The sequence below is a fragment of the Notolepis coatsorum genome, assembly GCF_963971535.1.
Source record: "Notolepis coatsorum genome assembly, chromosome: 3".
Classification (NCBI taxonomy): domain Eukaryota; kingdom Metazoa; phylum Chordata; class Actinopteri; order Aulopiformes; family Paralepididae; genus Notolepis; species Notolepis coatsorum.
Genome location: NC_140167.1, coordinates 5,471,031 through 5,484,054, shown reverse-complemented (window position 1 = coordinate 5,484,054; position 13,024 = coordinate 5,471,031).

Genomic DNA, 13,024 nt, shown 5'->3' with positions numbered 1-13,024 from the left:
CATGTGGCGGGGAATGCATCAATCAACACAGTACCTTAAAGGAGCGGAGCGTGTGGCGGGGAACGGACCAATCATCACAGTACCTTAAGAAGCGTGTGGCGGGGAATGAACCAATCCTCACATATGTAATGTTAATTACCTGAAATGATTCCATTTTTGGGGGGGGAACCCTGCATATATCGGTATCGGTTGATATCGGTATCGGAAATTAAGAGTTGGACAATATCGGTATATCGGTATCGGTAAAAAAGCCAATATCGAGCATCCCTAATATTCGCTAAATTATAAACACATTCCATGAACTAAAATCTCACTAATAACACTTTACTCTATTGGTAAACAAACATATTGTTGAAAATATACACTATGACCGCTGTTTGACATGATTAGGGTATTTACTCTTGGATACAATTGGAAAAAATGCAACATTATGTCTAGAGAGATTGATTTATGACGTGATGTCATTTTGATGACCGGTACCAGACCCAGTCGGGCTAAGCCAGGATATTTTGCCATTTTTAGTACATTTTCCGGATTTTCCATGACTGGAATTCTAGTCTCTGAATTTGCAGGTTTTCCAGGACGAGTGGAAACTCTGTCTACTGTATGAAGATACCCTCCAAGCCCTCTCTATCGCGTTCATATTTCTACTGTGCACAAAAACAGATGCACGGGCACGGTCACAGATGATAGTAATGGAGACATGTTGTTGACTCACACGGAACTCATTAAAACTATGAAAAACAACAACACTGCTGATGACATGTCAGCAGCCTGGCGACATGTGCCCGCCTTCCTCACGTCGCCGGCCAATCGGAATACACCCGGTGACAGATCCTACCCCGGGAATGACTGACAGCTTTGACAGCTCCCGTCACCACAATTAACCCCCGCGGCTGATTGGCTCACGTATTATTATTATAGCGAGGGGGGGGGGGGGGGGGTCGCGAAGGAACTGAATCAAGGCTTTCTCCTCCTCAAAGCCTCTCATAAACTAGACTAGATGATGGAGATATCGTTTGTTAGAAGAAGAGGAGGTAGGAGGGGGAGGATACCAGTTAAAATGGTAGATTAGGGGTTAAGTGTCTTACCAGACAACTGCTCTACCTCCCGAGCCACCTGACCGCTGTTTATAACCGACCTCTTGAGAGAGCTCCGTGTTCTTCAGATTCAGATTCAGATTCAGATTCACAGTTTATTTGCCACATGGAAGCAATACAATCATACAGGTTTTCATACTAAATCATAAATAACGTTCTACCATGGGCAAAAGGAGCAGGAAGAAGAATAATTCTTATAGTTACTACCTGCCCCGTATTCCTAAACTAAACAAGTATTACTTGATGGTCGGCGTACAACCTAATTTACACAAAATAATAATTCATACCTTAAACAAAGAAACAAACAATCCACAGATTATAATTTTTTAAATAATAATAATAATAATCACAAACAAGAAAAGAAAATATCTCACTGTTCAGATTCACATTTGAATTTCATACTGACTAAATATATATTTTTTATAATTCTTTTTGAAATGGCAAACACTAGTACATCCCTTAAGCTCGCTATGGAGAGAATTCCACAACTTTATTGATAACTGAAGGACACATCTGTTTAAGTGTGGTACGTGCAAACTGATGTTTAAAATTGTATTTCCTCCTACTAAACTCACTTTCTAAATTAAAAATATTTAGTAACTTTTCTGGCAGTGTCTTATTTCTCGCCCTAAACATAATGAACACTGTTTGAAACTTAACCATGTCTTCAAGTTTAATTATTCTAGATTTAATAATTAGATAATAATACATTTGTGTGTTCTCGATAATTCACTTTATGTGTGATTCTTACAGCCCTCTTCTGTGTATATATATAATAGTTTTATATTAGTATTCCCCAATTCTTGACGTCAGTCGTCACTGAGGCAGAACCAGGGTGTACTGTATATATATATAGCACTTCATCAGGAGCGAAGCGCGGCCTGTTTTGAGTCGTGTGTCTCTGATCTGTCATCACCGGCGCACATCGCTGTAAATTCTTCTCTAATTGGCGAAGGAAGTGTTCCGGATTGAAATAGATTTGGTCTTCCGTCTCCTGTATTTTGGTGAAAGTTATAACGATGTTTGACGTTCCAGTCATTTCTGTCCTTTATGGTGCCTTTGGGGTGAGAGGTACTGACATGTTTTTTTTGTAAGCTATTCAATTGATGTTCTATTCTGTTATTGACACTGAAGTTATTAGATGCCCTCTTGGGCGGTCGTTTTGGGGAAGAGCATGTGTGCACATCTGTGTGTTCAGTAGAACGCTATCCGGCTGCAAGCTGTAGCCTGGCTTAGCACAAATGAATGGAAGCAGATAGGCCTACGGATCAATTAGCCTATAGCTTAACCTTTTAAGCCCCAGCCATATTTTCAGAAATGTTGCCTAAAAATACAGTGGCAGCTGGTGATAATTATTCAATCAGTTTCAGTAACTACAGAACAGTATATATATTGTTATAGAGACTCACTTGTTTTGCTGCCGGTATAGAACGTCACGTACAACTTAGAAGAGCCGTCGTGTTTTGCGCTAACCCTTTGAGAAGCTTTGTGGTCCGGGCTGCCTATTGCTTAATGACATGTCATGAGTGCTGCTTTTGCTTCCGCGTTTTCCCTGATTGGCTGCGCCATGCCCCGCGGCAGGCGCGGCAACCGCAGAGCAGAGCGGCAGAGCGAGCGGAGCGGCAGAGCGCGAGCGGAATTAGGTAACCGCCGCAGGAATCCGCCATGATTTTCATTCGGCGCTTCAGCTCACCTGGCATAGCAGCGGTCCTGCGGTCCTGCGGTTCGTTGTTGACGAGTTCGAATCCCATGATTTTTTTTTTTTAACGTGATTTTTTTTTTAACGTGTATTCTTTCGCCGGTTAAGGTTAGGCATGGTTAAGGTTAAGGTTAAGGTTAGGCATTGTTTCGGAGTTGGTTAAGGTTAGAACGGTTAAGTTTAGGCGCTGTTAAGGAGCTGGTTAAGGTTAGAGTTTGTCAAAGAGAATGGCAATATTCTTTCTATGGTTAAGGTTAGGCATGGTTAAGGTTAAGGTTAAGGTTAGGCATTGTTTCGGAGTTGGTTAAGGTTAGAACGGTTAAGTTTAGGCGCTGTTAAGGAGCTGGTTAAGGTTAGAGTTTGTCTTAGAGACAGCCTATTTCCGCACTGCCGCTCTCCCGCGTTGCCGCGGTCACATGGTCAAATTGTCACATTCTTGCACTCATGACATGTCATTAAGCAACACGCGTCCGGGCTTGAACTTTCCATAAATGTGTCCATAATATATAAAATAGATGTAGATTAAAGATTAAAGATATACACAGATTAATTACAATTACAACACATAAATGCTCTTGCTCGTTCCCCCCCCCCCCCCCCCACCGGACCCCCCTTGAATACATCCATTATTCCGTTTGATACCAAGGATTAAAAGTTCATATAATGCTTTATCCTCTCCACCACTTCTAACCAGATTGCTATCCAACACTCTTTGAATGCATCTTGTGATTATTATCAATGTCCGACGACAACAACTGTAATCCTGTCTTGTCTTGAGTCCCTGCATTGTTGTCGGCATCAGTCCGTGCACCCCCCAACACACCACTAGGGATGGGTACCGAATTCGGTACTTTTGAGGTACCGAACCGAAACACGTCGGTACTACCGAGTATCGAATCAAGTGAGAAACCGAAAAAAAAATTAAAAATAAATTAAAAAATATTTTTTATTAATTTTTTTTTGTAATTTTTTTTTTTTTTTTAACTTTTTTCTTTTCATGTCAACGTTCACACGCACAATATATGCTTACCTAGGATTTGACTTGATTCAACAACAAAGCAGTCGGAGCAATGACAAGCCGAAAACTGTCGAAATTGTAGTTATTTGAAGTTTGGATTGAGGTAGGTAAATTAAATTTCGACAGTTTTTGGCTTGTCATTGCTCCGACTGCTTTGTTGTTGAATCAAGTCAAATCCTAGGTAAGCATATATTGTGCGTGTGAACGTTGACATGAAAAGAAAAAAGGAAAAGAAAAAAAGGAAAAAAAAAAAATGTAATAAATTTTTTTTTTTTTTTTTATTTTTTATTTTTTTTAAAGTACCGAAAAAAGGTACCGTTGGGTACCGGTATCGATTCACAGGCAAATGTGAAAGGTACCCATCCCTACACACCACTGACTCTGCTTGGGGCGCTAGAAAAAGCACCCTTCAGGCATCCTATTTGAAGACGCTGATTGGCTAAATTTAGTTGCTAGGTCCATCTATGTTGCTCTGTGCATTTTTCAATTGGCTGCGTTGCGCACCGACGCCCAGTCAGTGGGGCGATATTTCTAGTGCCCCAGAAGAGACGCACAAATAATGATTTATATTTGATATATTACACGTTATTGTGCATTTGAAACACAAACGTACTTAAAATGAGTAATTATTATTTATTTTTAAAAAGATTATGTATTTTTAGCGGTCGAAATCTACTATTATAGAAAAATACAAAACCGCTTCTTTCTTCTTTCTTCTTCTTTCCACCAGTGGGGGGGGGGGGGGGGGGGCGGCGCCCTAGCGCCCTCTATGGGCCAGCCGCCACTGACTACATACCTAAGTAAATGGAAGATTGCTCCAAATCTTCCCTCTGCACTGCATTGTCCTTCCCCCCCAAGGGCAGCCGGGAGCAGACATGGACCCCGGGAGCAGACATGGACCCAGGGAGCAGACATGGACCCTGGGAGCAGACATGGACCCTGGGAGCAGACATGGACCCAGGGAGCAGACATGGACCCGGGGAGCAGACATGGACCCTGGGAGCAGACATGGACCCGGGGAGCAGACATGGACCCTGGGAGCAGACATCACTTTTTTGTGTTCTTTTTTTCGGAATTTTTTTGTTCGTTTTCGTTTTAGTTCGTTCTTTTTTTTTGCGGTTTTTTATTTTTTTGTTCTTTTTCATTTTAGTTCGTAGATTTTTTTGCGTTCGTTTTTTTTCGTTCGTTTTTTTTGGGGTTTTCGTTTTAGTTAGTTCATTTTTTTGCATTCTTTTTTTTCGTTCGTTTTTTTGTTCTTTTTTGTGTTATTTTTTGCGTTATTTTTTGTTCGTTTTCGTTTTAGTTAGTTAATTTTTTTGCGTTTTTTTTTTCCGTCTATAGCAGGAACACTGCCTAATGTACTGTCTGTCCAGTCTGTAGCCAGGAACACTGTCTACCTAATGTACTGTCTGTCCAGTCTATGTCCAGTCTTTTTTTGCGTTTTTTTTATTTTTTTTTTTATTTTTTTTTTTAGTTCGTAGATTTTTGTGCGTTCGTTTTTTTTCGTTCGATTTTTTGCGTTTTCGTTTTAGTTCGTTCGTTTTTTTTGCGTTTTTTATATTTTTTTGTTCTTTTTCATTTTAGTTCGTAGATTTTTTTGCGTTCGTTTTTTTTCGTTCGTTTTTTTGTGTTTTCGTTTTAGTTCGTTCTTTTTTTTGCGTTTTTTGTTTGTTTTCGTTTTAGTTGGACCCAGGGAGCAGACATGGACCCAGGGAGCAGACATGGACCAGGGAGCAGACATGGACCCAGGGAGCAGACATGGACCAGGGAGCAGACATGGACCCAGGGAGCAGACATGGACCCAGGGAGCAGACATGGACCCAGGGAGCAGACATGGACCCGGAGAGCAGACATGGACCCAGAGAGCAGACATGGACCCAGGGAGCAGACATGGACCCAGGGAGCAGACATGGACCCGGAGAGCAGACATGGACCCAGGGAGCAGACATGGACCCAGGAGAGTAGACATGGTGGACCCGGAGAGCAGACATGGACCCTGGAGAGCAGACATGGACCCAGGGAGCAGACATGGACCCAGGGAGCAGACATGGACCCTGGAGAGCAGACATGGACCCAGGGAGCAGACATGGACCCGGAGAGCAGACATGGACCCGGAGAGCAGACATGGACCCTGGGAGCAGACATGGACCCGGAGAGCAGACATGGACCCGGGGACCAATCCAAGTGCGTCTTCGTCAGTTTCTTTCTTTCTTTTCTTCTTTCTTTCTTTCTTTCTTTCTTTCTTTCTTTCTTTCTTTCTTTCTTTCTTTCTTTCTTTCTTTCTTTCTTTCTTTCTTTCTTTCTTTCTTTCTTTCTTTCTTTCTTTCTTTCTTTCTTTCTTTCTTTCTTTCTTTCTTTCTTTCTTTCTTTCTTTCTTTCTTTCTTTCTTTCTTTCTTTCTTTCTTTCTTTCTTTCTTTCTTTTTCAGATCTAATAATCTTCTGTTCTGCATGTTTTTCCATTGGATTTATCTCTTCTTCTGGAGGGGAAACCCTTGTGAGCACGGGGGGGGGGGAGAACATGCAAACTCCACACAGAAAGGCCCAGGAAATACCACCCCACCTGGGTACCTGGCAACCTGGTCCCCGACGCGGGAATCGAACCCAGGAGGACCTTCTAGCTGTGAGGCGACCACCACCACACCACCGCGTGCCGCCATTTCCCACGATGTCGTCGTGTTCTTTTAATCCCCATTCCCACTGGACTAGTTTTAACGGACATGGTGTGAGCTGTAATAACTATATATGATTCCAATCTGCCATGAATCTGCCACGTCCGTAATTGGTACGATGATCTACCCTAATTCGGCAAAGATAAGAGCTCGGCCCCCCTTATAATCTTCATCCAGAGTGAATGGAACTTTGCCGTACATTTAGGCGTAATGTGTGTTTGCCAGCAGTTAGAATCAACACAGGGAGGAGATGAGTCGGCACTTTCAGTGCAAACACAAAGGCTCGCTCCCACTCTGCGCCGGGCGAATTACACTATTTCTTGGGAGAAATCATTTCCCTTCGCATAATAGGTGCTCATTGTGTATCTAGTTCTTCACTTTTACCCTGCTGGATTCATCGTTGAAAGACATTTTCTTTTTAGTCTAATGTGCTATTCCATTTTCTTTGCTGCAGTGTGTGCTGTGCCCAGTGTTGTAGCAGTACTTGAGTCCGAGTCCTGGACTGATTTTTCAGGACTCGTGACTCGACTTGGACTTGAGCACTGGTGACTCGGACTTGGACTTGGACTCGAGCATCGACTGCATTCGGACTCAGGAGGTGCAGATGAGGACTCTGACTTGTTAATTGATAAATATAGATATTAGGGATGTCCGATATTATCGACCTACCGATATTGGCATACAAATGTGATATCGGAAAATATCGGTATCGGTTTTAATTTTTTTTATAAATTGTTTTACATTTATTTAACCTTTATTTACCCAGGCAAGCAAGTAAGAACAAATTATTATTTTATTTATTGTCAAAGTATGCATAATGTTGTGTTAATTACACAACAAGAGATATGTAATGTTAATTACTTGAAATTATTCAGTTTTTGGGGGGGGAACCCTGCATATATTGGTATCGGAAATTAAGAGTTGGACAATAATGGTATCGGTTAAAAAGCCAATATCGAGCATCCCTAATAGATTTAAATTTTATAGATTTATGTTTAATGTGGAACTTTTTTATTATTATTTGTATGTCAGCTCAGACTCAACCTCGATGACTTGGACTCAGACTCGGACTAGGGCTCCTGTTTGGGGACTCAGACTCGACTCGGACTCGACATTTAGTGACTCGACATCAACACTGGTTGGTTCTGTGTTGTTATATAGTTGAAACAGTAAAGTTCATTCCTCTGCACCCTCTCACGGTCTGGCTACCCTACGGGCGCCTCAGCTTCGATCTCAGAGGACGCCCCGAGGAAAACCCGATCCTGTCTGAACGCGCAGCTGGGGATCCCTGGGGTTGGGGAGGAGGCTGCGTCTCTATTACGGTGGGTCCCCCCGCCCCCCGGCATTAACACTAGCCCCGTGTGAGCAGGGCCTGGGATAGTCCCACCGAGCCTGGATCTGGAGCCCCCTGTACGGTGAGGCGGTCCTCGGCGGCTCACGACCCTTGGCGGTGACCGCTCACGACGCCGATCAGCTGCGAGGCGATATGAATGCGGTAAATGGTTAATGGCTGCATTTATAGTATAACTCTTTTATCAAAAGCGCTTTACAATTTGTTCCTCACATTTTACCCATTCACACACCGAGTGGTTATGAGTCAGACACACTGAGGGCGGGATCCACAAAGAATGGATTGAACGGTGCTAATTGCACCCTTACTTACAATTCATTATGAATTGAATATGGGGCACCCTGATGTAAACAAGACGAAAGTCTTTCTCTGGTCTGCATCCCCTTAACAATTGTGTGTATTGAGCCGTACTGTATTGTACCCATTCTGCAATCTGTTAATACAAACTTCAACCAATCAATCACCATTCTTTGTGGATCCTGCCCTGAGTGGTTAGGAGTCAGACTGCACTTAGTGGTTAAGAGTCAGACACACTTAGTGGTTATTAAGAGTCAGACACACTTAGTGGTTAAGAGTCAGACACACTTAGTGGTTAAGAGTCAGACACACTTAGTGGTTAAGAGTCAGACACACTTAGTGGTTATTAAGAGTCAGACACACTTAGTGGTTAAGAGTCAGACACACTGAGTGGTTAAGAGTCAGACACACTTAGTGGTTAAGAGTCAGACACACTTAGTGGTTAAGAGTCAGACACACTTAGTGGTTAAGAGTCAGACACACTTAGTGGTTAAGAGTCAGACACACTTAGTGGTTAAGAGTCAGACACACTTAGTGGTTAAGAGTCAGTCACACTTAGTGGTTAAGAGTCAGACACACTTAGTGGTTAAGAGTCAGACACACTTAGTGGTTAAGAGTCAGACACACTTAGTGGTTAAGAGTCAGACACACTTAGTGGTTATTAAGAGTCAGACACACTTAGTGGTTAAGAGTCAGACACACTTAGTGGTTAAGAGTCAGACACACTTAGTGGTTAAGAATCAGACACACTTAGTGGTTAAGAGTCAGACACACTTAGTGGTTAAGAGTCAGACACACTTAGTGGTTAAGAGTCAGACACACTTAGTGGTTAAGAGTCAGACACACTTAGTGGTTAAGAGTCAGACACACTTAGTGGTTAAGAGTCAGACACACTTAGTGGTTATTAAGAGTCAGACACACTTAGTGGTTAAGAGTCAGACACACTTAGTGGTTAAGAGTCAGACACACTTAGTGGTTATTAAGAGTCAGACACACTTAGTGGTTAAGAGTCAGACACACTTAGTGGTTAAGAATCAGACACACTTAGTGGTTAAGAGTCAGACACACTTACTGGTTAAGAGTCAGACACACTTAGTGGTTAAGAGTCAGACACACTTACTGGTTAAGAGTCAGACACACTTACTGGTTAAGAGTCAGACACACTTAGTGGTTAAGAGTCAGACACACTTAGTGGTTAAGAGTCAGACACACTTAGTGGTTATTAAGAGTCAGACACACTTAGTGGTTAAGAGTCAGACACACTTAGTGGTTAAGAGTCAGACACACTTAGTGGTTAAGAATCAGACACACTTAGTGGTTAAGAGTCAGACACATTTAGTGGTTAAGAGTCAGACACACTTAGTGGTTAAGAGTCAGACACACTTAGTGGTTAAGAGTCAGACACACTTAGTGGTTAAGAGTCAGACACACTTAGTGGTTATTAAGAGTCAGACACACTTAGTGGTTAAGAGTCAGACACACTTACTCGTTAAGAGTCAGACACACTTAGTGGTTAAGAGTCAGACACACTTACTGGTTAAGAGTCAGACACACTTAGTGGTTAAGAGTCAGACACACTTACTGGTTAAGAGTCAGACACACTTAGTGGTTAAGAGTCAGACACACTTAGTGGTTATTAAGAGTGAGACACACTTAGTGGTTAAGAGTCAGACACACTTAGTGGTTAAGAGTCAGACACACTTAGTGGTTAAGAGTCAGACACATTTAGTGGTTAAGAGTCAGACACATTTAGTGGTTATTAAGAGTCAGACACACTTAGTGGTTAAGAGTCAGACACACTTAGTGGTTAAGAGTCAGACACACTTAGTGGTTAAGAGTCAGACACACTTAGTGGTTAAGAGTCAGACACACTTAGTGGTTAAGAGTCAGACACACTTAGTGGTTATTAAGAGTCAGACACACTTAGTGGTTAAGAGTCAGACACACTTAGTGGTTAAGAGTCAGACACACTTAGTGGTTAAGAGTCAGACACACTTAGTGGTTAGGAGTCAGACACACTTAGTGGTTAAGAGTCAGACACACTTAGTGGTTAAGAGTCAGACACACTTAGTGGTTAAGAGTCAGACACACTTAGTGGTTAAGAGTCAGACACACTTAGTGGTTAAGAGTCAGACACACTTAGTGGTTAAGAGTCAGACACACTTAGTGGTTAAGAGTCAGACACACTTAGTGGTTAGGAGTCAGACACACTTAGTGGTTAAAAGTCAGACACACTTAGTGGTTAGGAGTCAGACACACTTAGTGGTTAAGAGTCAGACACACTTAGTGGTTAAGAGTCAGACACACTTAGTGGTTAAGAGTCAGACACACTTAGTGGTTAAGAGTCAGACACACTTAGTGGTTAGGAGTCAGACACACTTAGTGGTTAAGAGTCAGACACATTTAGGGGTTAAGAGTCAGACACACTTAGTGGTTATTAAGAGTCAGACACACTTAGTGGTTAAGAGTCAGACACACTTAGTGGTTAGGAGTCAGACACACTTAGTGGTTAAGAGTCAGACACACTTAGTGGTTAAGAGTCAGACACACTTAGTGGGTAAGAGTCAGACACACTTAGTGGTTAAGAGTCAGACACACTTAGTGGTTAAGAGTCAGACACACTTAGTGGTTAAGAGTCAGACACACTTAGTGGTTAAGAGTCAGACACACTTAGTGGTTAAGAGTCAGACACACTTAGTGGTTAAGAGTCAGACACACTTAGTGGTTAAAAGTCAGACACACTTAGTGGTTAAGAGTCAGACACACTTAGTGGCTAAGAGTGAGACACACTTAGTGGTTAAGAGTCAGACACACTTAGTGGTTAAGAGTCAGACACACTTAGTGGTTAAGAGTCAGACACACTTAGTGGTTAAGAGTCAGACACACTTAGTGGTTAAGAGTCAGACACACTTAGTGGTTAAGAGTCAGACACACTTAGTGGTTAAGAGTCAGACACACTTAGTGGTTAAGAGTCAGACACACTTAGTGGTTAAGAGTCAAGACACACTTAGTGGCTAAGAGTCAGACACACTTAGTGGTTAAGAGTCAAGACACACTTAGTGGCTAAGAGTCAGACACACTTAGTGGTTAAGAGTCAGACACACTTAGTGGTTAAGAGTCAGACACACTTCGTGGTTAAGAGTCAGACACACTTAGTGGTTAAGAGTCGGACACACTTAGTGTTTAAGGGTCAAGACACACTTAGTGGTTAAGAGTCAAGACACACTTAGTGGTTAAGAGTCAAGACACACTTAGTGGCTAAGAGTCAGACACACTTAGTGGTTAAGAGTCAGACACACTTTGTGGTTAAGAGTCAGACACACTTAGTGGTTAAGAGTCGGACACACTTAGTGGTTAAGGGTCAAGACACACTTAGTGGTTAAGAGTCAGACACACTTAGTGGTTAAGAGTCGGACACACTTAGTGGTTAAGAGTCAGACACACTTAGTGGTTATTAAGAGTCAGACACATTTAGTGGTTAAGAGTCAGACACACTTAGTGGTTAAGAGTCAGACACACTTAGTGGTTAAGAGTCAGACACACTTAGTGGTTAAGAGTCAGACACACTTAGTGGTTAGGAGTCAGACACACTTAGTGGTTAAGAGTCAGACACACTTAGTGGTTAAGAGTCAGACACACTTAGTGGCTAAGAGTCAGACACACTTAGTGGTTAAGAGCGAGACACACTTAGTGGTTAAGAGTCAGACACACTTAGTGGTTAAGAGTCAGACACACTTAGTGGTTAAGAGCGAGACACACTTAGTGGTTAAGAGTCAGACACACTTAGTGGTTAAGAGCGAGACACACTTAGTGGTTAGGATTCAGACACACTTAGTGGTTAAGAGTCAGACACACTTAGTGGTTTAAGAGTCAGACACACTTAGTGGTTAAGAGTCAGACACACTTAGTGGTTAAGAGTCAGACACACTTAGTGGTTAAGAGTCAGACACACTTAGTGATTAAGAGTCAGACACACTTAGTGGTTATTAAGAGTCAGACACATTTAGTGGTTAAGAGTCAGACACACTTAGTGGTTAAGAGTCGGACACACTTAGTGGTTAAGAGTCGGACACACTTAGTGGTTAAGAGTCAGACACACTTAGTGGTTAAGAGTCGGACACACTTAGTGGTTAAGAGTCGGACACACTTAGTGGTTAAGAGTCAGACACACTTAGTGGCTAAGAGTCAGACACACTTAGTGGTTAAGAGTGAGACACAGTTAGTGGTTAAGAGTCGTATCATCCACCGTCGCCAACATTCTCAGAATGTACAGCAAAATTCTGTCTTTTCAGATTCCAAAGAGATGACGAAATAATTGTTTCTCATCTCAATCTTTTTTTTCTCTCTGAGCTTTGATTTTCTCCAAGGGAGACCAATTGGATTCTGAAAATAAATAACATCGGATCGACTCTGATCGCTGTTCCTCACCACTACCCTTCATGTAAACAGGCGTCAGGGGCGCTTTACAATTCTTTACAGCGAGCGCGCGAGAGAGCGTGTCTAGAGTACGCGACTAAAGGCGCCTTTTGTCACACATCTACTCGACACTTAAAGTAGAGAGAAGCACTTGAGAGAGAGTAGAGAGAGAGAGAGAGAGAGAGGCGCCGGGTACAATCTCCCTTTTTTTGATGGGGGCCTACAACAGTAACACATAAAAGATTAAGGACCTCTGCCTTTTGTCAATTGTAAATTCCCCCCAATAAACAGAGCGTATACGAGCGGAGAGAGTCTGGCTCCGGAGAGATAAGACTGTGTTCTCTCAGGATACTCCGTTTTTAGGAGATGTAAAAAAAAAAGAAAAAAAGAGCCAAATCCAAATGAAATTCCCCCGTCAACAACGCCGCGTTACATCTTCTTACGAGAGGGATGAGCAGCGTCCCACTCCACTA